General features: G+C 35.8%; 1 protein-coding gene across 4 annotated transcripts in view; it reads right to left on the bottom strand.

The window, feature by feature from the left end:
* The window catches only part of slc12a5a (solute carrier family 12 member 5a), a 141,581-nt gene that overhangs the window by 64,848 nt on the left and 49,403 nt on the right, over positions 1-27,330 (bottom strand). The window lies entirely within an intron of this gene.

The following is a 27,330-nucleotide window of genomic DNA, read 5'->3' as shown; positions in this document are numbered from 1 at the left end:
TGATTGCCCACTCGACCAATCCCGTCTATGGATAATTCGGCTCTGCTCAAATTTATAAAACATGCGCCGTTATATACATACTAGTGTTTCTTTCGTAATGAGACAGCATTGTACTCAAACAACAAGATACTTATTTACCGTTGCAAGACGTTCAGCTGCCTCTGACTGCTGTGGAACTTCAGCTCGCTGCACTCAGGGGGCGGAGTTAAGATGTTTGACAGACAGTTTGAGCGGATCCAAAAATATTTAGTTTTTTAATAATTTTACTTGATAAATATATTTGTAAAACACACAGACAGAGGTAAATGTTTAACAATAGCATTAATTTATATATATAAAATAATAATAATAAAACACCTCCAAAAAAGGGCACTTCGGAGTGTAAGGACAAAAAGGGCATGTGTTCTGCACAGGTTGAGCCCTATCTGTGCACGTGCCTGGATAACATATCTATAAACTTCATGATATTTTCATGATATAGCTGACAGATTTTATGGCAAATATTTTGTCAAAGAAAGAGACAGACAAGCATTGAAAAAAGCACCTTTTAGATTTCCATAATTCCCATGCAATCGCCCGACTGTTCTCAGGATTCACTCGGGAAAATCATGCGGCTCTCTGAAGTCGACTTATCTTCACCGTTCTGGCTCTTCACCTCTCCTCTTTCATTCATTTTACACCACAATGAAACCTGTCTATGCTTCTTCTGTGAATTAACCCAAGCAGTCACATCAAAACAAACCGCTTTCCTCGTGCCAACAGCTGAGGACCGGCTAACTGTCTCACCTCATGATAGTGAGACAGATCTTTATTGTTCTGTGCTGCTTTTGTTTTAATGACTGCCAGTAACTGATCACCACTATTTTTCAAGCAACATATAAATAGCAGATCTTTCATTAGATTACAACAGATGTTAAACAGTGACAGATTTCTGACAGGCTCTTAAAAGCATGAAATAGATCATTTGCACGCTATTGTCTATGAAGTTGTAGGATGTTTATACCACCAACAATAGGTTTATAACTGTTAAATATCAGCTCACTCGAAAAACAGACAACCTGCCAGCCAAACAGCTATAATTGAGATGAATGGAAAAGCTTTTTTATAGCTTGGCAGATGCAGACCTAAAAACACATTTTATTGGTCATTGCGTTATTTTGACATGTTGCACTCCTCTATCAAGTAGATAGAGAAACAGTATTGATGACAAGTGTGGTTTTTGTGTATGCTTGTATGTTTTAGCTGAAAGTGAGTGACAGGATGGACATGAACACTGAATAAATCATACAGACCTGTCATTCATAAGCGTTACACACAAATGCACGCACGCACACATTCTGGTTTCCATGTTTCCACTCAACTAGAGATGACGAGTTGGTATAACGTATAAAATATAGTTGAAATAAGTCAACTTAATTTTGTAAGTTGTAGCAAATCATTTCTTGTCAAAATAAATATTAGTAAGTTGAAATGCCTTGTAAACTTTGATGAAACAAAAAATGTAAGGCAGAGAATAATTTTTACAGTGTATTAGTTATCAATGTATTATCCATATCTGATTGGATGGTGAAAAGTGTCAAGTAAAGAAAGTGACAAGTTGATTTTTGCAAACAGTTTAGTGTTAATCACACGTCTATCTCTCATCGTGTGGTGTACGTTTACTTCATAAGCTTTAAAGAGTATTAAACAGAGGCCAGAATTCTGATCTCCTCAATACCCTTTGTGACCCGCTGCACCCGGGTCGGATCTAATCCAAGACTTATCACATCATCAACATCTGCTGTGTAAGAGAAAAAAATCTGACAAGTCTTCACAGTCACAAGCACTTTGAGATCTGTGCAGATGTGCAGATGGCTAAATCTCATATCCGTCCCTATTAAAGAAAGCTGAACATATTCTGACAAAAACAATCCAAAGTGACGCTTGTTTCACTTCTGTTGAACAAAAAGCATCACTGTAAAAAGCAAAGCCCAAGCAACCACTCACATCACGCCTAGCAACCACCTAGCAAAGTCCAAGCAATCATCCACAACACCTTAGCAACCACATAGAACTATGAAAGAGCTCAATTAGGGAAGCTTTAGCAACTACATAGAATAGCAAATGCTTAGCAACCACCCACATCACCCTAGCAACCACGCAGGACTCATCTATAAAATAGCTAATTTAGGAAAGCCTTAGCATCTACCTACAAAAGTAAAGCCAACCACACACATTACCCTAGCAACCACCTAGCGAAGTCCTAGCAATTATCCACAACACCTTAGCAACCACTTAGAACTATAAAAAAAGAGTTCATTTAGAAAAATTTAAGCAACTACCTAAAACAGCAAATGCCTAGCAACCAGCCACATCACCCAAGCAACTACTCAGGACTCGTAAAGAACTAGGAAAGCCTCAGCATTCACCCACAACACCCTAGCAACCACTCAGAACTCATTTAGGAAAGCCTTAGCAACTACCTACAAGTAGCAAAGACCTAGCAACCACCCACATTACCCTAGCAACCATGCATGACTCATCAAGAAAGGAACTCATCTAGGAAAACCTTAGCATCCACCTGGCAAAGCCCTAGCAACCACCCACATCACCCTAGCAACCACTCAGGACTCAAGCCTTAGCATCCAACTAGCAAAGCCCTAGCAACAACCCACAAACCTGTAACAACCACTCAGAACACTACAACATCTATTCTAGAAACAATATAGCAATTCTCTGAGAGCCATGTTGTGGGTGGTTGCCAGTTTTGGACGAGCTAAAAACACTCCCGGCTTCTCCAGAGAATGTTACAATCTGGTTAAAAACATGAAACAGAAATAAATCCGAATCTTCATTTGATTTCAACATGAGAATGAATTAAGATGAAAGCCATACATCTGAAGCACTTGGGATTCTGAGCACAAACGCGCTGAATTCAAAGACACTTGAATTGATGAGTCCATGTTAAGTGCTGTACGTTTATCTTTTATTCTTTCAAGTCCCCTGGCTGGCCAATAGCCTTCAACTTTCATCTCGGTTACAACAGAATAACCTTTAAAAGAGAGAGACGGATTACACGTGGAACCATTGGCTTTGTACAACTTCAAATAAACAAATGCTTAGCAAGACCAAAGGAAATATGGCTACTAATAAGTCAATGGCACACATGCTGCATTTCAATCCCTAATGAGCTTCCTATGAAGACAGAATTGAAATGTGTGTCCCAATGTGAGACAAATAACTTGTTTAGACCAAATTCTAAAGACAGCATCACGTATATCCCAGAATGCATTGCTATGAGCTCAATATATTTCAATCCATACTTTTATGCCTGTTGAGATGTCGTGGTCCTAATTTAGGCAACATACTAAAGTCAAAGTCTACTAAAATCAATCGTGAGTCGTGCAAAACGTTGCTGTTTTCTCTCACAATATGGCAAACCACACCGATCCCCTTAAAAGAACTCATTAAACCAAGCAAACTTAATGAACTCCATAAATAAATGAAGGATGAGGAGTTGAAAAGCTTTGTGTGTGCTAAACAGGTTTGAAAAATGTACGATTCTTGATCCCGCAGTAGAAATAAAGCGCGGATGTGCGGAAATGTCTTATGCAACGCCTGGATGGACGTGGAGGATTCTGTCCCAGATAAGCTCTTACGTAAGAGCTCTGATGTTCAATTCCATCAGACGCTTTTGCAGAAAAATGACTGAGACTTTAGTATGAAACAGTGATGCCAGTACATACATAATATATGATACTGTATGATTCTCATATTATTCTTATTTATACAGTTCTCCATGGTACTTTATACATATTGTCATACAATGATAGAAGATACTGTACAAGTACTGCATTTCTACAATAAGCAACCGCATAGCACCCCTCCATTATGCTTAACATTGTGATAATTCTGTAAAAAATTTCTTTTTGTGTATTTATAACCTAACCTAACCCTAACCTAACCCTAACCATTCAACAAAGTATTTCTAATGTAAATTCTGTTTAGCCTGAATGCTTAACAAAGCAAACAGTTTTAGTTAAATCCACTCATGTTTGACTTAAAATATCCCAAAGTACCCAAAGGTTTTACCTGTGACGTGTATTTTTGAGGGCACGGGTTCAGCGTGAAACGGTGATGCAATGCTAAATGTCTGTACCTATTGTTTATGCGGTTTACCGGTCCTGTGAGTGTTTACATTTTAGGATTATTCTGATGGATGGTTTCTGCTTTCTGGCCTCAACAAGTTCATGTTTCTTTCATTTCTCCCTAGATGTGACTAAATGAGCGAATGTATGCTCGTGAGTCAGGGTTTCCTTCCAGGTTGCACTGTACTTTAAACAGAAAATCTGTCATCACTCAATATATCTGAATGATCGCTCGCTGTCAGCCTCACCTGCAACCTATGAGCTTTCAACAGCCCTACCTTTCACTGAGCTATAGCTTATTAAGATATATACGACACTTATTCACTGAAACAGATTTCGGGGAATTCAGTCTAACAGCGAGGCGTTATAGGTAAGACAAATCACAATTTCTTTAATATCATTTTTTCTGGATACTTCTGTGCAATCTCTTTTCCTTCTCAGATGTGACTCCTCTAAAGATTCAGCAGAGATCTTAGCAATGTCTTCCAGATTTCCCTTTATATTTTTATATGAACTACATTATTAAATTCTCAGAAGAAGAAATTACTAATTTAATAACGATTATAAAAATCACAATGAAGAAGATTTTTACATATAAATACATATGTGACCCTGGAACACAAAACATTAACTCTTTCTCCACCATTGACAAGTTAACTTGTCAATTAAGAGAAAAACTTCCCTGCCAATGACGAATTTTCGCTATTATCCACCGTGTGGCGTTTTAACCCTACTTATAACACCGAGAAGTATCGCCTCAGGGCAAACAGTTCAAACTCTGTGTATGTTTTGATGATCCTCTGAATCTGATCTCCATTAAAAGTCCTTCACAAAAATGCATTTATCTCAGCTTTTTGCTTAAAATTTGATATTTTTTAAGAAATCTTTGAAAGAGAACAAATGAAGGTAAGATGAAAAGTTTTTTGTTTGAAAGCAGATTGGCTTGCAACTAAAAAAAAAAAAACGCTGTCCGGAAAAATTGGATAATAGGTCCTCTTTAAATCTCAGTTTCAAAAAATTGACCTAATGGTTTTGTGGTCCAGGGTCAGATATGGCAAAAATTGACAGACTTACATCAGAAGTGAGGACTTTTGATGAATACACTGTGAATATAGGATTTATGTCCTAATACGTTTCCAGGAAAGCAGGGCGGATTTATAACACTTCAGTCACCAGAAAGATTCAAAGAAATATGACATCTTTCTGGAAAAAATAAATGTGTCACCTAGATAACAAGGTAAATCACTTTCTCTCCTGCATGGTTGTCACAATTTCAAGTTTTTCTGCAGAGAATTTAACAATGTTTCAGTAGATATCAAAAGAAACTCATTTTAAATGTTATTCATCACAAAACCAAACCAATGACACAAATTAGAGCTCTGCATTATTACTGCACACTCAACACATTTATGTCAAGTTTTATTTCTCTAAGGGATTTTACTAAACATCTGACACACTGTATATAACCCTGACATGTTATGTAATCTGGACAACTTTTGTTCATTCCTTCGAGCTGCAATCGTACTATCATACAATACCACTGTTTCCAACCACATCCAAATTTTTACAGATGTTGTGTATAAATTTAACCAAGTCTTTGACAGACTGTACTGTATTTCCATTTTGTTTATCTTATATGTTTACTTTAGTAGAGGATAAACTGGAAAAGATATGCACACACTAAAAAAGAAAAGCCAGATTATATAAACAATCTTCTGATATATATATATATATATATATATATATATATATATATATATATATATATATATATATATATATATGATGCATTTTAATTAAAAACATAAAAACAGCACAGAAAAAACAACAAGTTTGAAAAATATTATATAACTTACATTTTCCACTTAATTTAAAGGGAGACTTTCCTCTTGTTAAGATATGTTAAGATATGTCACTGCAAGTGGTTTTTAAATGAAGGCAGCTTAAACTTCAGAGGCGTCATGCCTCAGTTTTTTTTAGCCAAATGGATTTTGCATGCAACCTCTAAATCAAAGAAGTGCCCATTAATCTGTTCCTTGTCTTTTTTGTTTTTTGTTTATATGCACAATATTACTTTTCAAAGATTTTCACCATTTTTAAAGGGTTTTGTTCGTGTTGCATGTTACTTTATTCAGGCGGCAGGCGCTGCAAACGTCATCAGCATCTGAGATAGCACTTTGCTATCTGAAGAATTAAAACGTCGTCAGAAAAGCCCCAAACCCCAGTATGGTAATATGCAATTAACCACAGCTGTGTAGAAAATCAAGGAAAAATATTATGCAAAAATGCGTTCTTTTAATAATTTGATATAAACATGTTTTTAAATATCTTTTCAATTATAAGAAAAGTTGAAAATAAACAAAGTGAAGATTACAGCATGTGTAGAACATTAAAATCAATCACGTGACTGTTGCCTATGTCATTTTCATTGTTTATATACTTTATGGATTTAAAATTACACTCAATTTAAACACAACACAGTTGTTGTGCAAATGCATTAATGGCACAATTAAACAAGCCATTAAACAGAACGTAAATAAACAAAAATGCCATTTCAGATGTAAATATGATGCCATTATTTTATTATTCTGATGGAATTCATTGATATAAGTATTTGATATAAAGTTAAACACATTTATTTTGTTGGTTTTCACATGAAGGCAGGAGGGCTCAGATTGTTGGAAATCTAAGTAGGGCACCATAGAAAAGACTGTGCTCTATAATATTTCTTTAATGTCTGTTTATGCACAAATTTCTGTGAGCTGTGCACACTGTGCCCCCTTAAAAAATCTGGTGCATGACGCCCCTGTCAAACATGCATTTTAGTCTGGGACTACAGTAGGATAAGCCCTGTATGGGAAAACACCCCTTAATGTACTTTCTGGGTGTTCTTGTGAATCCATTATATGTTAATGACAATCATGTTTGTCTTCTTAGTCTTTGAATACAGGAAGTATAAATATATTGTATACACTTTACAGTAGTAATTCACAGCCAAACATTATAAATGGCAACATAACCATAACAGAATAAGGGCAGAGTATTAATGGCAGACTAGAAAGAAATAAGTAATATTTAGACGGCACAGCACAGATTCTGTACCACGGTATTTCACCATGGAAGCTCACAGTCTGACCTACTTTGCACAGTGACGTTTGCAAGTATTGAGAAGATCTGGCAATCGCACAACCCAGCTTCTCTCTCTCTCTCTCTCTCTCTCTCTCTCTCTCTCTCTCTCTCTCTCTCATGCAATCATATGCACAGATTTACATTAAAAAAATGCAACCATGCATTTTCATAACTTAAAGATGCAAAACATTTTATTTATTTAAATGTTTAACTTGCAAAATAAATAAATGTAAATATTTAATTTGCTATATAATCCAAACATAGAAATTTCTGTGTGTTACTAATATATAACCTAATTCCTATGCATACCCAGCAGCATAAATGTTTTTAATTAGTATTGTTACAATTACTGTGATATAAATTTACAAACACTGTGGTTTTGGTCTATAAGATTTTATTGTTGTACACTTGTATGTAAAACAAGGTCAACAAGCATGCATGTGTTATATGCTATTTAACTATACCCATAATTCCCAGCTTTTTGAGCCAGAGGTCTGGGTCAGGTACACGCATTAACACTGACACACACGGTCACACGCCACAGGGTCCGCACTTCTGTGCACGTGAGAGCCATGCATCATCATCATCAAAGTGACACGCAGTTCATAAAAGATCTTAACATGCTCAGTAAACGTGTACATACATGCTTATTTTCTGATAGTCAGCCTTGCAAACCCAACTTCTTATTTATACTCTCACTATCCTAAGCTTTCCGGATCTTGCATATTTAAGAAGCAATCAGAGAGGTAATCCTAGCAGCTAATCCTCTGATGTCACATCCCTCCTCGGCCGTGGGACTCCGTTCTTGAGACCACCGCAGATGGTCAGTGTTAACGTCAGAAACATTCGAAGGTCAGCCATCAGAGGTAAAGTGAGCACGATTTGACATGATTTTACCAGCTGGCAGAGATGCACCCACTTGCATTTGGTTTTTAAGAGGTCGGCGGGTGCTTGTAAGAATCAAGGGTGTTTTAATAGCTAGAAAGAGAGTTGGAGTGCCAATACAGCCTCAGGAGTGTCTTTGATTACTGAGACTGGCAAACGCTCGCACTAGGTCGATGAGACCTCGATAGCGGTCGGGGGTCAGATCATGAGCTGTACGCTGTATGACGTCCAAAGTGTCCACTTTAAATGGTCAGTTATTTATAAACTATTCAATTTTTATATAAATCCAATTACAAGCAGAATTTCTGTTTAAATCTCTAAAATCTGATTTGTCACATTGACTATAAATTCCACTGGAGCTGGCATCCGGCCGATGTCACACAAAAATACCCAAACAGTGATAGAGAGCGACGCAGGGCGAGCACTTAAAGTGCGAATTGATAAAAACAGCAGGTGAGATGGAATGCAGAGTCACGTTGTCATGGCAACTGACTGCGCACGGAGACAAAGGCTACACCTCTTCACGAGTGAGAAGACGGTCGGAGGCGGTGAGGGCTGCCAAACGAAAACACAAACACACACCCCGCATGCCAAATTATATCACAAACTCCAAACATGCAACACAGATTTCACACTGAAGTTGGTGTGCGCTGCTAACATTTCTCTATGACAATGCACACTTAACAATAAAGGTACTAAACAGGGTTTATTTTAGTCAAAATAACAATTTTACCTTTTTTACTATGTAGAACATAAGTCTGACCATCAGGGAACCATTGGGCGTTCATGGTGGTATTACTGGGGGTCCTCCAAATATAACATTTCAATGCAATTGTTTTATTAGGCATCAGGCTAAAATGCATTAATAGGTAAATAATAAAAATAAAAACTATGCTATAAAATGAAGAGCATAACGTTCCCACAAATCTATTATTGCCTAAAATTATTATTTTAATACCTTTGTAACCATCATAAAAGGATCTAAATCCAGTCTTATTTTGTTACACATACTGGAGGTCCCTGCTCCTCCTTTCTATCCATTAAGTGGTCATTGCTGAAAAAGGTTGAAGACCTCTCATGTAGAACCTCAACTGAGCCTTTTTTATAAAATCTAATTTATTTATTTTTTATTGTTTATTTTAAATGCTTATATAATTATTTCTACGTAAAGCACTTTGAATGACCGTATTAAATGTGCCATATAAATAAACTTGCCTTGTCTTTTCCATTTTAAGGTTTTTGTAAAACCATACACCTCAAGAAAGTATATTTTAGGAACCTATCTTTGTAAAAGCGTATTAAGCCCGGGACACACTACAGGATTTTTGCCATATAAGATCATTACTGTACCTTATCACACTGTGATGGGTAGACAACCGGGAAAACTGACGTCTTTGAACCTCTCTCACTGTACGACATAGGACCACCGATTTAGAGCAACAATTACAGAAATCGCATTGATTGTTTCACGATGGGAACTTTCATCTGGGACAGCCAAAAATCATGTGTATACCGGGTTTTAGATGTGAAAATGTCTAATCTGAATTTTTTTTATGCTTATTAAAGTTTTAAAGGGAGAATCTGTCAAGAACTGACTGTACTGTATTTTACCTCAAAATTAAAAAAAAACAACAAGAAATAAAACTGAGCTTAAAGAAAATATGGCGAATTTTGGGACCATTTCTTTATTGAGACATATAACAGATTAAAGGTATGTTCCACAAAGAAATTATTGGCATTTGCTCATCCGCATGTCATTCAAGATGTTTATGTCTTTCTTTGTTCAGTCGAGAAGGGAACTGCACACTGCGTCAGAGAGCTGACGCTTCGGGAATGCCTACAGCGTGATGGCATCTGAGTATGGATATGAAATTCGAACAGTGGTTGGGCTGTTATGGGCGGAAGCCAGAGAGCATAATAGGACAAAAAGGAATGCCCACTTTATCTGGCATATGGCAAAGCGGGTGTACATGTATGCCCGAAGTATGGCAAAGGAGACACAGCGTCTCATTCCCTTCTCAGGGAACAGAACTTACATGTATTTATATCAAATTTGGTGTGACATCATAGGCGGAAGCCAGAGAGCATAAATAGGACTAAAAGGAATGCCCACTTTATCAGGTATATGCTGAAGCGGGTGAACAGGTAAGCCGGAAGTACGGCAAAAGAGACGCAGCGTCTCATTCCCTTCTCAGGGAACAGAACTTACATGTATTTATATCAAATTTGGTGTGACATCATAGGCGGAAGCCAGAGAGCATAAATAGGACTAAAAGGAATGCCCACTTTATCAGGTATATGCTGAAGCGGGTGAACAGGTAAGCCGGAAGTATGGCAAAAGAGACGCAGCGTCTCATTCCCTTCTCAGGGAACAGAACTTACATACATAACCTGAGCCAATATTTTTTTAGAAAAACATTCCAGGATTTTTCTCCATATAGTGGACTTAGTGGACCAGTTTCAATGCAGCTTCAAAGGTCTCTAAACGATCCCGACTGAGGCATAAGGGTCTTATGTAGCGAAACGATTGTCATTTTCGCCCAAAAAAAAAAATCCTGGCATGTTTTCTTCTTAAAAAACTTCATTTATTCTCAACTGAACAAATAAAGACAAAAACATTGTGAACATTTTTGAAGAAAGTGGAGTAATCATTTAAATCAAACCTCTCACTCTTAAATGCATAATCATAATGACAAAAAAGCTAATTCTTGTTGTTATACTACAAAGAAATAATTAGATAAGAATTACCAAAAACCTGGGTCAGGTACTGTATGTATGCAAAGTAAAAGTGGTTAATTGTGGAAAAAATAGGACACAACAACAAGAACATCTTTATAGGCTATGTTTTCTTCATGCAAAATTTTAATCCTTATTTTCTCTTTTAAATCTAAGGTGAAATGTGACATGGGGTTTGCATGGTTTCACTGTGTCTGTATTCTGAGCAGACTGTTATGAATTAATAACAACTGACATAATGTTTCATTTAATGACAATTTATTGTAATAACTTCCACAGGTAACACTTAATGATGCATTTACAAATGTACTCCAGTAATTCTTGGACATTAAGCTGTGCTAAACCAGACGGTTTGCATACTGAGCAGTTAAATCAACACACACAGAGAGGTGAAGGCAGATTATAATTATTTTTCTTACTCTCTCTCTCTCTCTCTCTCTCTCTCTCTCTCTCCCCATCTCTCTCACCTGGCTTGTGATTCAAAGAGGCTTTTTGTTCACTTTCCATCGAGGGATTTATAATGACAGCCCATGAAATGAGCTTCTGGCCATGGGAGTGTGGAGGTCAGAAACAGCACAAGATCAGATTAGATCAGAACACCCAACCTGATCTATTTAAACCTCAAATATTAAAGGAGACACTTGAAAATTAATCTCGGGTGAACCTTACAAAAGTATTGGAGGTGTATTATGGCACGGGTATTAGGTGGTAACACCATCAACTTTTATATATACTGGACAAATGCCATATTCATACACCAAAATTGGTACCATTGTTTACCGTGGTATTTAAAGTGCACTCATATGTGACCCTTGACCAGAAAACCAGTCATAAGTTGAATTGTATGGTCAAAATTATTATTAAAAATATATCAAAAATGTATTTAACATTAGTAATATGTGTTGCTAAAAACTTCATTTGTCCAAACTTTAAGGGCTCTATCTTACACCCGGCGCAATGCAGCGCAATGCGCGACGCAAGTGTCTTTCGCTAGTTTCCACCCTAATTTTCACGTTTAGCGCCGCGTTGTTTAAATAGCAAATGCATTTGCGCCCCCTTTTGCGCCCATGGGCGTTCTGGTCTGAAAATGAGGTGTGTTCAGGCGCATTGTTGGCGCGTTGCTATTTTGAGGCAACTAAAATAGACTACGCCATTGACCAACAAAAACCTGCTCTAAAGTCTAAAGTCAATGGCGCAATGTGTTTTATGTTATTTAAAGAGCGCATTAGTATGCGCCTATAAACGGGAGGACAACGCGGGTTTGCTTATCACAAAGTACATGAATGCGCAGCAGCACAAAAATGCTTTTAAATATGAAAGATTAAAGGATTGAATATAAAAGATTATTATTGAATCTCTTGGACATAAATGAGGACTAATTATGAGACGTTAGAAGGCGCAAAGAGCTGCTTCACCTGCAGCCTGGTAAGTAAATAAATGCTTTGCTTTAAACAAATGCATCTGTTTTTAAATGTTTTTTTAATGCTACCTCACGGATTTATTATATGATGACTCTGTAACTGTGGATATGGTGAGATGAGAAACATTTTTAAGTCATGCTTAAAAAATACGCTGTCCAAAGTGCTGAAACGCGCATAGAGCCGTTTGTAAATTCTTTATCTCCTGTTTGTTACAAATAAAGTATTTTTAGAGTACAAACCTTATCTTACATACTTGTAAATTATTTTTTGATGATATTGGATAGCCATTCATTTAAAGCAATTACAAGCCTGCTTTTTACTTCCATGACTAAAAGAAAACGGGTTTTAAAGGTTTTAATAAAAAAATAACAATTTCAATACAAGTGAAAAACAACACAATTATTTAACATTAATCTTAAACTGGGGATCTTCTTCCTCCGCTTAGTTTTTCAGTTTACAAAGTCCGTCAGATAGTGCCAGCGCAACTTGCTTTTAAAGGGGATGAGAGCTGAGACTCTCATTGGTTTACTGCACGTTACGCCCAAAATACTCCCATTACAATAGGACCAACCCTTTTCGACCATGCGCTCGGCGCACAAACCCTTTTTCCCGTCGTTAAATTAGCAAAAGTGGATTTGGACACGCCCATTTAGACGTTGCGCTGTGCGCTTTAGACAATGCACTTAGATCGTTAAAATAGGGCCCTAAAGGTGATTTACTCAAACATCAATGAAAAGCTTATTTATTCAGCTTTCAGATGATGTAAATATATAAAAAATGACTAGTTTTGTGGTCCAGGGTCACATATAATGTCCAAAAAATATGAAATAACTAGGGTATGGTGCGCTTTTGAACTTTAAATCATATTCTAAAGAAACAATTCAGATTGCTGTATCACTAACAGTGTTTACTTAAGAGTGCGCAGTGATCATGGTTTGGGATTTAGAGGTGATGGGAGATCAAACGTACTTGCAGAACTAAAGGGATTATTGTCCACTACAGGACGGGTCTGTTTGATGTTGAAACTCTGTTTCAGAGGCCTGTGACATCACCACAACCTTCAGTGACACGACAGAGATCTGTGAGCTTTAAATGGACCGCAGAGATCTTTTATAATACTAGAAGAGTACATACATCCACAAAATATAAAGTTGGCACTTTAAATTTAGCACTGCACTCTCTAAACCAAAAAAAAAAACTATATACAAACGTCGTTTTTAATATTGCATTATATGTTCTTTAGATCAGTGGGTAGATATTGTCTACTACTGTAGCAGAAGTAAGGTAAAACACAACTAAACAACCAAGAAAAAAAACTTCAAAAAGGTTTTCTTGACATCAGGATGTAGAGACGGTTTCAGCAGTAACAACATAAACAAACGGCTTTCGTGGTCAACTCGTAACTTCCGGTAAACTCCGCTTAGAATAAATAACAACAAAGTCCTTTTAAAGTAGTTCATTTATATAACAAGCAAAATAAACAACATGTAGACTACCTAGGAAACCAAAATATTTGTTATTTTCAACGACGTATTTGTTCAAGAGTTCAGTTTAGCAACTAGTCAGACCATTAAAAAACCAAAGGTAAAGTTCGAACCAGACACGTAAGCGAGTCACTGCATGTGCGTCCGATGAAACCGTCTATAGTATATACCCGTTTGGAGTTTTTATTTTTAAAAGAGGATGTTCAACGATATTTCATGCATTCTGACTTGTATCACTTCTTTTTTATGGGCCCTCCCCTAGGAAAAACACGCCCACATGTCAATCAGCGGGAGAGCGAGAACCGAGGACGCTAAGTTACAGGCATTACTTCACACAACAGCTTTGTTTTATATCAAGACCTAACAATGGTACAAAAGAAAAAGTGTGTTTTTGGATGTAAGGATAAGAAAGCCAGCATTATGGAAACAATGGATATAGTTTTTTTTTCGGGGTAGCAGCTGAGTTTTGCATGTGTGTTGAACGTTGGATTTTTCGTTAAAAACTGGGTCATGACTTGCATGCGGTAAGAAAGACTTCTGTGTTATGTTGTAAATAGGCATGTTAGTGCATATTATATAAATGACATGAACATGTAATGAATCATAAGTTATCAGTCAGCGTAGAATGACTCGTGACTCGCTCCTCCCGCAGCTCGTAACTCCTCCTTCTGAATTTTTCCGTACCTTATCTGAAAGAATCGATAAAGCTGATCTGTACTTTATAAATCTGATAAAACTAAAGACTCTATAGAGATACGAATCAAAACACCAAAACCACATGTGATGAAGTCTCTTCAACATTACAAGATCATCCCACAGCTTTAAACCACAACTCACCTACAACAGAAACACCTCTATGTTTGAAATAAACAATGTTTACTCTCTATTTCGGTTCATTAAATGGACCGACTGCCTTTTGGACCAGCAGGTTGACTTCATTGCTTTGACAACCTATCAGGATTCAGTAAAAAACTGGTTGGTTCAGGACCAGCACTAACAAACCTGGGTGAGCATGAAAACTCCTGTAGAAATCCATCACGTTACAGAAATTAAATTTGTTACAAAGTGTTGCATGACTTGTACTCGCTCCTCCCGCAGCTCGTAACTCCGAATTTTTCCGTACGTTATCGGAAAGAATCAGTAAAGCTAATCTGTCTTTTATAAATCTGATAAAACTTAAGACTCTGCAGAGATATGAAGGATGTAATACTACTCTATAGGTACTCCAGATTAAGATCAGAAATGCAGAAACAGCGTGTGTTATGGGAGCTTTAAAAGTAAGGGCTACAGATTAGTGTTTAGTTACAGTCCACCACAAGAAATGTCACATAGTCTAGACTCTTGAGTACAGCGCATTGATCTTTGGAGTGGGCAGCTTAATAAGAGAAGATATCTTGTGCTATAGTCACAGGAGAAAACGGCACAATTGATCACTTATCTGAAAGACTGTGATGGGATTCCCAGCGCTTTGGGACGCATCCAAACTGCTACAGGATAAATGGATTTACAGGTCAGTGTATCAGTGTGATGCGATGGGACGGCGTGTGCATCCAAATGGGGTTTGCAGATTAAACAATGCATGTAAAATCACTGAATTAGTCTTATTATGCTTACAAAAAAAATAAAGCAAAAGTCTAAAATTTCATACTGTCGAAATATTTTTTGCATAATAAAGTGATGGATAATGTACAGACAGCTGATTGCCTGTACCTTATCCCGCATATTAGATGACTATTTACCTAAAGTAGGGTAAGGAACAACTTAATATTAATTAGAAATATTTCTTAGCTGATTTTTAACAAACATAGACCTTTCAGAAGGAAAACCAGTTTACTTTAGATTTAAGATAAGACGTTCAAATGTCATGACCACACTGTATGTTATTAAAAGACATATTTATATTTCATTTTTGTGTAATATTAAACTGTACCTGTCAAAATGATATGCAGCATCCGGGTTACTGTGTGTTATTCGTTTTGAATGATTGTCATCTGGGAATAATGTCACGACTGGCCAATCAGAATCAAGCATTTCAACGAGCCGTGTAATAAGTAGTGTTAAACATTATATAATGTTGTACAGTATATCGGAGTTGAAGTATTGATCTTATGGTCTTGGTTTAAAGTCCTTGTAAAAAACAAAAGTTTCCTAATCCAACACCACAAGTGATGAAGTCTTTTCGGCATTACAAGATCATCCCACGGCTTTAAACCACAACTCACCTACAGCAAAAACACCTCTATGTTTGAAATAAACAATGTTTACTCTCTATTTCAGTTCATTAAATGGACTGACTGCCTTCCGGACCAGCAGGTTGACTTCATTGCTTTGACAACCCAGCAGGATTCATCAGAAACTGGTTGTTTTAGGACCAGCACCAAACCAGCACTAACAAACCTGGATCAGCATGAAAGCTCCTGTAGAAATCCATCACGTTACAGAAATGAAATTGCTCACGAATGCTCCCTAATGTTGACTTCAGCAGGTAAAATAGAGATGCGTGACAAAGGATAGGATCTTATATTAAAGGACAAACAGAAAGCGACTGCTTCTCTTCTCCAAATGTTAATCACCTGTCAGTCAGAATCAACCAATGACACAGCGAAATGAGAGAGAAAGAGTCGAGTGAGAGAAAATATTTCTGTTCTCCCTCAGGTCACAAACACAGCGTGATGTTTTAACTACTTTAAACATATGTTAAGGAAAGAGAGTCTTTGAAACATGACGGAGGTCCCACGGGGGTCCACAATCACATCTGCTCAGATATTCAAGTTCAGGCAATCACTTCACATATATAATCACTGTAGACGGGTGGTGTACTCAATGTTATTCGTATACAGTGATTTTAACATCATATATTTGCAATGTTCTCAGCTCTAGAGTTAAGTACAACTTGATTGACATGCAATAATATGTAAATGTCGACAGCGTTGACAAGTGACCTCATTCATGAATCTATATGAAAATAACCACTGGCAGAAAATTCAGATTTATGTAACAAATCTCTTGATTTTCTCTGATTGGTTGATCAAGAAACCAAGCGAGCAATTTTGTGCCTCAAAGACGTCTAATAGCCGTCCAAACACAGCCCAGACGTCTAGACTAAATCAAGGCAAAATTTGAGCTGTCAGTGAAAGTTTGATAAGCATAAATAATTAACCCAAAACACTTTCCTACTCACTGTTGACTTTGCCTACATGATAAAATAGCATACATGGGTCAGTGACAAAAACTGGCAAGATGAGAAATTCAAAAATATATATATAAAAAAGTTGTTTTAAAAGCATGCATCAAGTATATTATCATCATCAAAAAAAAAAAAAAAAAAATCATATCACATCACTGCAAAAAATGATTTTCAAGAAAAAAAGTTTCTTGGTATTTTTTTCTTGTTTTCAGTAAAAATATCCTAAAATTCTTAAATTAAAATGCTTTTATTTCGATGAGCAAAACGACCCAAGAAAATAAGTCTAGTTTTTAGACCAAAAATATCAAATTTGAGTGATTTTGTGCATAAAAACAAGCAACAAAATCTGCCAATGGGGTAAGTAAATTTTTTTTCTTAAACACTAAATTCAAGAACAATTTGCTTACCCCATTGGTAGATTTTTTTGCTCATTTTATGCACAAAATCACTTAAATTTGATATTTTTGGTCTAAAAACTAGACTTATTTTCTTGGGTCATTTTGCTCATCAAGAAAAAGCATCTTCATTTCAGAAATTTTAGATATTTTTACTGAAAACAAGACAAAAATACTAAGAAGTTTTTCTTGAAAATCATTTTTTGCAGTGCACGAAAATACATTTTATTAGTTATTACTAAATGTAAATTTTAATGAGTTTTTGTAATATTTGCCAGAACATATGCAGAAAACAGCTCTGTTTTTCTTTAATCTCAAATTGTGTAAACATTTATGTAAAAAAAATCATATTACACTGAACTAGATGATAATATTTTATTTCACATTTTTTATGAATATATTTATAAAAATACTAGTTACACCAACTGACATTTCTGCAATTATCCCCCAAATATTCTTTCAAAATGAAATAAAACCAGAAATTTTAGACTTGGTCCTCAAAAACAGAAAATGTATGCAAGTAATCTATTTTGAAATTTTAACCCTTTTACATTTAATTTAACCATATGGACACAAAAAGTTATTTTTTGCAAAAATTACATTCAAGTTCAAGTTTATTTTGGCTTGAAGTGGATTACTCATGACCAGACTATACTGTAAATTGTTAACCTAGACAATGAAATGATGGTTGTTGCTGGCTGGGGATCCCACCCCACAAAATAGGGCAATATTTTTTACATTTGAACAACCATGTGGTATTTTGTTAAAAAAACAAATAAAATGGTTTGACCAATGTAATGTCAGTGAAAATTTGATAGATATATCCAAAAATAAATGAAATAAAATCTATAAGTAAACGAAAGCAAACAGCTTGTAATCACTGTTACTTACAAATGTCAGACGTCTCACAAGTTATTTTGATAAATATGACATTTAAGTTTTTTTTTGGCTTATAGTGTTTCCATAACCAAACTTTATTGGATCTATAGTTAACCTAGACAATGAAATTATGGTTATTGCTTTCTGGAAATCCTGTCTCACAAAATAGGCAATTTATTTACATTTAAACAACCATATGGTATTTTGTTTAAAACCAAATGAAATGTCAGTGAAAATTTGATAGATGTCTAACCATAGCTAAAAAACATATGAAATAAAATAAATAATTAATTGTAAGCAAACAGCTTGTAATTGTTAGGATTTTGACACAGAGAGAACGCAGACGTAGATATACAAAACGGAACTTTAATGACATAATAGGGTAAAAACAGGAAAACAAAACCCACGAGGGGGCAAAAGAAGACAGGATATACACGGAGCTATAACTAAAGACAGGAATCAACATTAAATAAACACAAGACTAGACTACACTTAACAGTTAAACAAATGACACTAAACTTGGCTTAATATACACACACGACTAGTATTCACAGGTAACAGTACAAAACGAACCCGTACAAGACACCAAACAAAAGGACTTTAAATAGGGAAAACTTAATGACACACATCTGAAAAGAATCACAAGTAAGGGACCGGGGAAAAAGTGACGAGACCCGGGAAATGTGTGGTCAAAATAAACCAATACTAAAACCACACATCTCCCACATGAAACATTGTACTGTCAGAACCCTGCCATGCTAAACTAGTTCTAAATACAAACAAGGATCTGGCAGGATCCTGACAGTAATCAGGTACATGATGAAATATCAGACATCTCACAAGTTATTTTATTTTTTGGCTTATAGTGTTACTGTTAAAGTATTGCACTTGTATGCATTGTATTACTGTTATGCGTGATGACATCATGTTATTACATCATTACGTCATTACGCTGTACCAAGTCCTGGCATGTTTTATTCTGCCATGTGTATAAAGCTATGCATGCTGAAGTGGTAAACATGCATTGTGCAACGATTTGTTCATTTTCTACACACAGGTGATGGTGAACTGTGCACTCAAGTTTACCAGTTACCCATAACCGAACTACTGCATATTGGGTCTATATTAACTCTTTCCCCGCCATTGACGAGATATCTCGTCAATTAAGAGAAAACGCTTCCCCGCAAATGACGAGATTTTCCGTCTTTCCGCAACTTTTTAAACCCGGAAGTATTGCCCTATGGCAAGCTGCTGCATGTCCGTGTCTGTTTTAAAGATCGCTCTGAATGGGATCTCTATGAAAAGTCCGGCACAAAAATTGAATTATCTCAGCTTTTTGCTCAAAATATGGTGTTTTTGCAAAAACCTACCCATATTCAAAAGCTGATTGCAAAAGAACCACTAAAGGTAGGATGAAACGTTTTTTTTGTTTGAAAGCAGAGGGTCTGTTCTTTCATTTGGTATATTGTATGTTTATATATTTAAAGAAGAACATTTTCTGGAAGGCATTAAACTTTGGTGAAAATCATGAAAAACGCTGGCGCTGGCTGGCAACTTTTTTAAAAATGCTGGCGGTGAAAGAGTTAAATATCGATTTTTTTTCGATTAATCTGGGTTTTTTACGTGGTCGATTAAAAATCGATTCTCAAAGGCCACAAATCGATTTTTTTTAATGAAATAACCTAATCCTGTTTGATCAAGGAATGCGACTGTTTTACTTTTTTCAGCATACATTTTTGCATCTTTGTATTTTATTGTATTTAACATAATTGTATGCATTTGAAAATTAGAGATGGGTTCTGTTTTAAAGTGTACCTAAAATAGTGTAATAGACAGGTTGGTGGCTCTTAATTTCTTTTTATTAATTACCCACTTGTAAACTTATGTTCACTGTTTTTTTTTTTATAAATATAGTATTTGTATTAAATCTATATTTATTGAGTTGAATCGAGAATCGAGTATAAAATCGGTCCGAGAATCGGAATTGAATCTATCTGATAGCTTATGAATCGAAATCGAATCGGTCTGGAACATCTGAATTGATACCCAGCCCTAATATTAAACCTATACAATAAAAGTACAGTTTTTGCTTGCTGGGAATCCTGCCCCACAAAATGGGCCAATAATTTACATTTGAACAATCATTTGGTATTTTGTAAAGAAATGGTTTGACCAATGTAATGTCCAACCCTGCTTTGTCTACAGTCATTTATATTTAAATTTTGTTTTATTTGCTTTTTTAGGAGTACACTAGCATATAAAGTTAACATATGAAGAATAAAAGCAACAAAATGTGCTAAAAATAACTTAATACTTGTAATGTTTTATGACAGAAATAGCAGCTGTGCCCATCAGTGAAACTGGCCATTGAATTATTCACACATCGTTTGTTTTTTACTGTAAGCACTCAAACAAATGAGATTTACTGTCAAACTTCAAACCATCATTTTATTGAACAACCACACCTGGGAGAGAGAGAGAGACTCCAAATAAAAGATGTTCAATGTTGTATATTAATCTAGACTTTGATTTAACAAATATTTTGCACTCTTAAAAAAATATAAGTGGTTTAAAATTCACAGTGCTAGACTCTCCACCTTGTTAAGATGTTGTGGCTGGTTGCCAATGGATTGATATGGTTGTTAAGGTGCTCTGAGCGGTTATGAGATGTTTGCTTAATGATCCAAGTCTTATATCCGAACATCAAACCTCTCCGAAATTCCAGTGATACCCAGAATTCCTTAAATTCTCCTCCTGCAGCTTCCAGCCGTATCCCAGCATATCAACGACACCAATTACAAACTCCTCTGATGGAGTATTTCTGGATCCCACTGAGGGAGGCACACATACACTGTTTTTTTTACAGATACATGTTTGAGCCACACCGAACATGGAAGTAGCTAGAACATCACTTTGATGATCAGATATTTTTAATTAAAGTATGAATTACAATCTCTGATGTTTCCTTGTGAGAATGCATTAAGCACATTTTCTCTATTCCACACACACAGTTTCCTTATATACAGTACAAAGTGTGCAAAAATAGAATTAGGCAAACGTGATAGCCACACTGTGCACACACCCACCAGCAAATCATTTCAGCCAATTACACGCGCACAGATATATCCACCCCTAATGCTACCGGGACATGAGTAACACTATAAACACAAACACAGATTTATTGTTTATGGTACACACACCTTTGCGCTCATCTGCAGTCGTGAAGCGCTGCATACAGGGACCGAGATATACAGTAATGGACAAGACAACAACATTACTCTGCGTACGAGCTGCTGAGAAAATGCCATTGCACTATAGATTATAACTCAAAACCATCTACGCTGTCTTCCAAATGGACTGGGAAGGGGCTGGAAGACCATTGCAACGCTGAAAAAGGTTGGAATGAAGATCCATGGGCACCTCTGCAGTGATGGGTAACCATGGAAATGCACATTAGCTGGATCTGTACTTCATAGTCGGAGATAGAAGCAAACACTTCTTGGAAGCACATGTGCACCCACAAATGATGGAGGCGGTTTATTTAAAGTATTATTAGTGGAAGAAAAGCGTCTCTATTACTGATCATACTGAGAGCTGGTGATTGAAACCAACTTACTAACCAGGCACGTGGACAATGTGACAAATGGCTTGTTGAGGAGAGATCATGAAGACAGTGATTTGACAATTGAACATTTTTTATCTGGTGTATGGAGGACTGGGAGTGCAAAAATTATAAATAAATAAATAACTACATGTACAAAGAAATATATAAAACAAACATAAAAAATAAATACAAAAATAAATATGCATAGAAATATAAAAAACAAAAATAAATGAGTATTAGAACTTGGTAATGGTTACAGACAGTGAGACAGGATAGGGTGTGCACACGTAAAATACACTGATCATATTTAATAAACGCCATATGCAGCTGATAGATCATTCATAGAGCTTGATGTCGACGAGGTTTGTGCATGATAAGGAGAAAAACCACACGCACTTTCACTGATGCCCACAAGCATATTGAATATTGGGTGTGAAACGCGACTGAAAATCACTTTAACATTCGGGTTTCCTAATTTTGTATGAACAACGCGTGATGTGATTATTCATATGCCTGAAATACTGTGCCGTTGTGGGCTTAGTCTCCTTTACCAATATGCCCCTCTCAAAACCAGCGCAAGTTGCAACACACGCCTGTCCGAACACCTCCCTCATATCTCTCTCCTAAAAAAGTATAATTAAATACAGAAATAAATAGATGTAAAGTTGCAATACTCATTTATATTTGTTATATTTCTCTGCATATTTACTTTTGTATTTATTTATTTATGTTTGTTTTATATATTTCTTTGTACATGTATTTATTTATTTATTTGTAATTCTTGCACTCCCAGTACTCCATAAAGACTAATGTCTCTCTATTTACTTTGTTAATGACAAACTGGCATTGCTGGACTGATTTTTATCAAGCGCTTAAAGATAGAAAAAGAAACGTGGGTGTAAAGATGACAAAGAAACATAATGAGACATTCAGAGGTTCAAAGACATTTGCATCAAACACGTTTTGTCCAGCAGCTCTAATAATGAGAGTGAATCATATCACATAACCCTAAAATGGAAAAGATTCAATTGATTCGTCTTTATTAATTGCCGTATGAAGTGATCCCTCTTAAACAGCCATGACAATAAATTAATCTTACATAAAGTTAACAGTTATCATGTTTGTTATCGTGGGAGTTTTCAAGAAGCATGTTTTTTCTTCGCTCTAAATGGTTAAAAATCTGCAAATCCAGTCTGAACTCATGGGAATTTGAAGTGAATCGTACAAAAATGTGTGATTTTTAAGAAAAAACGTTTGTGAATAGATTAAGGGAAGCACTAAAATCTGCCTCAGTGATGTCATGCATTGATTCGTGTGAATAATTTCTCTCATGCATTATTTAATCTTCTGTTAGGCTTTAACTCTTCTGCACTGTTGAACAAACACACGTGCATCTCGGCTTTGAATGGTGAGCAATGCAGTCGCCGCTCTATTGCGACAGCAGTAACTATGGCAATAACACAGAGGAGAAGTGAAAAATATCCTTCCTACATGCTCTCAACCTACACTGACATCTTTTCTTAAAACATCAAGTCCATTGAGTTAAACCAGCTAATCTCATGTCCACACTTTAAAATGATTCAAACCATGGTTGAGTAAAATATGAACAAACCCAATTATTGGTTAAAATTAACCCAGCTATGTCCAAATTTGACCCAAGCAGGTAAAAACAATCGTTTACACTTTAATGCATTAGTTAATGCATTAACTATCATGAAATATCAGTTGACACATTTTTTCTAGAGCTTTTATTAATCTTAATTTTAGCATTTACTAATACATTTTTTAAATCAAACTATTAACAGTAGTTAATTCACCATGAACTAACCAGTGTCACAAAATTATTTTTTTATTCTTTTTCGTGAAACTGTCACAAATTTCCGCGTTTTTTCGTGACCCTATAACGAATTTATGTTTATGTGTGATTATCACATATTGGTTACTCAACTGCTTTTACCTATTTTAAACCATTGTCGCTTTGGTTTAGGGTTAGATTTGGTGTTTGCATTAGGATGTCACTTTAAAGGAACAGTAGTGATATGTCTAGTGACATATCAGGGCCATTTTATGATTAATTGATATACATGTCTTACATACTGTTCCTTTAAGTATTGGTTTATACTAATTTTTCAGATTTATTTTTTATATTTTCTAAATACGAAACCATTGTCACCTGGGATTAGGGTTAGAGTTGGTTTTGGGTAGGGATGTCATTTTATGTAAATCTAACCCTAAAACGAAGCGAAAATGATAAGAAATTAGGAAAAACAGTTGAGTAACCAATTCGAGACAATGACACATAAACACATAAACATAAATGACACACAAATTTATGATACGATAAAAAAAAAACAGAAATTCGTGACAGTATCACAAAAAAGAATCAAAACATTACGTGACTATCGGTACGTAAATTCGTGTAACTGGGCTGGAACTAAAGTGAACACTGTACTGAAATGTACTAACAATAACAAAAATTAATACATGCTGAAAAACTATTGTTTATTGCTTGTCCGTATTGGTAAACTAAGGTCAATAAACAAAACCTTATTGTAAAGTGTTACCAAACAATGTAATTTAAGCCTAGTGGATGCGTTAGTCTATATTTTGCCCAAGCAAGGATTAAAATAACCCAGCACTTTTTGTTATTGAAACCTAAAAATAAAAGAAAGATTTGAGTCATACTTACAAACGTTTGAATTTCATTGTGTTAAAATAAAAAAACATTATGCTTTAGAGAGCCATTATCTATTTCATTTTAGTCACCGGCATCAAGGTGATTTTTCGTCAGCTCTGCTCAATTTCACACAGGTGTCTAACAAAATAAACCAGTACAAGTTCAGTACAATAACTCATCCACAAATGTCTTACAACCACAAAGTGCCACAAATATATTCTGTCTCCTACAACCCCCTCCCAAAAAATGCCATGTCATTTGATATATATTTTTATCCAATCAATGATATTCATGGGAAAAATGTCAAGATATTTTAAATGTAAGTTATGTCCAAATGCTTTTGTGTGTAGCAGCTGCAGTCATAGATATCTTTAAACACGGAGACTCCTGCGACATATTAAAATAAACTCATGGGGCCTCTTACAGAGCCACTGCAGTCATCCTTAACCAAGCCATTATTAACCATCTTTAGCAGAGGTTAACAACTGAACTGGGTGAATAAGTGAAGGACAGAGAAAGAAAAAGACAGAGAAAAAGACAGAAAAGGAAAACACGAGAGAGAGCAAGAAATGGATGAATGCGACAGCTTTACCCCTTCGATAAAGACAATCTGAACAAGTGGCGATAAAACAGATACACATAGAGAAATTTACACCCAGAGGACACTAAAGAAAGACACATCGAATCACAATCTTACTGAACAACCCCTCTCTCTATCACTCTTATCTTCTCAATCTATACCTTTATATGTAATGAGAGAAACAATCCAGTTAAAAAGATTGAGAAATGACATGGCATGCTTGGATACAACACACCAGAGAATAAGTGTAGTTTTGGCATTGGTTGACAAGTAATATCAAACAGGTTTTATACAGCACAACGTAAACAAATAATGCAATTAAAAAAGGGATCTATTTGGCTTCTACACTGCAAAAAAGTATTTTCAAGAAAAAAAAATCTTAGTATTTTTGTCTTATTTTCAGTAAAAATATCTAAAAATTCTTAAATTAAGTTCCTTTTCTTGATGAGTCTAGTTTTTAGACCAAAAATATATAATTTAAGTGATTTTGTGCATAAAACAAGCAAAGAATCTGCCAATGGGTTAAGCAAAAAAACACTAAATTCAAGAAAAATTCAAGAAAAATTTGCTTACCCCATTGGCAGATTTTTCTGCTTGTTTTATACACAAAATCACTTAAATGTGGTACTTTTTGTCTAAATACTAGATTTATTTTCTTGGGGGTTTTGCTTATCCAGAAAAAGGATCTTAATTTAAGAATTTTTTGATATTTTTACTGAAAACAAGACAAAAATACGCAGTGTATCATTCAAACCTGATATTTTTCATCAGTTTTTAGCTCACAAACATGCATATAACTTTTTCTGGGATCGGCAAAGGACCTCGAGCCGGGATTTGAACTTGGGTCACCGGAAGTGTGTTTGCACCATATGTCGGGGCACTGTCCACCTCACCATCAGCTCCAACAAGCTCAATGTTAAAACCGAACAAGCTGTCTTGCTTTCTATGCCTACATCAGTAGCATCTTAACCAAAGCGAACTTTAAAAATCACTCTTTATATAGCAAAAAGAACTTAGTATGGAATGAAAAGCAAGTATAAATGTTTTAATCCATGCATTTGCTGTCTTTAATGGACTTTTTAAGTGGTCTTTCCACAGATATTCTTGGCTCTTATCCTCCAAGAATAAATCAGATAGAAATTAAATAAAATTATGTAAATAAGAGCAAAAACGTGCCTATTAAGAAAACACATCATAAATACAATCCCTCCACTGAGTGTTTTGTCTAACATACACTATTTAGCAGCACCTACATTTACAAATAATGTAACGCAGAGCCTTGTGTATCTTATTGCTAAAATAAACCTTAATATCATTAACAAAAAATATAATTATCCATACAATGCTACGTAATTAAAAAAATTCTTTCAGCACTTACACTGCTCTAAAAATAAACTGTTTCTCTGTTCCTCAAGCCCGGAATAAACGCTTCTGCAAATAATTAACAGAGCGAGGTCTCATGAATATGCCGGGCCAGATGACGCATATGGAGGACGGATGCCTTTCATCTTAGTGTAGCGGGACAGTGAGATGCTTGCTTAAATCTCTCGATAATCCGCTACGAATGTAATGAAAATTATAAATCAGCACCACGGACAGCAACAGTCACAGCAACCCTAAAGCCCTGAGGATTCAGCACCACGGACAGCGACAGATCAGCACTGAAGATACCCGCCTGCATCTGACCTCGCATTTGACTTCATGGCACAATAAATTAGACAAAAGTCCAAACCTTTGGACCTCTTACTCCAAATGTAAACAATAACTCAATCCTACCCAACAACCAACCAAAGAAACAACACAGCAATGACTAAATCTGAGTAGATATATGTGATATGTGTAGCGTGTGGAAAAACTCCCTCAAAGATCAAAGCCTTTTAAATATGCTGATTAAATCATCAGATCCAGCAATAACTGAGAAAAATGTAAATGTAATTAAAATGTTCATGTCCAGCGCTGTCAGGTGAAGATGAATCTTTCCCTGGCTTTTGCATCCTCTAAGTAAGGAACCACTATTGCTATGGTGACAGGGATGGGACTGATGCGAAGTATTTTCCCACATCACTGAACGTTACTGAACGTGAACCTTGACGAATCAACGTAAAGACACAGCACGCATCAAAGTAGAGGCACAGAAAAGGTACCGTGTGACATCATCTTTGTCCAACAGTAGTTGTAGAGCAAGATTTCCCTTATAACACAGCATTTGTGTACCACTTATAAATG

This window comes from Paramisgurnus dabryanus, chromosome 7, assembly GCF_030506205.2.
Source record: "Paramisgurnus dabryanus chromosome 7, PD_genome_1.1, whole genome shotgun sequence".
Lineage (NCBI taxonomy): Eukaryota > Metazoa > Chordata > Actinopteri > Cypriniformes > Cobitidae > Paramisgurnus > Paramisgurnus dabryanus.
This window is presented reverse-complemented; position numbering and strand designations above follow the sequence as displayed.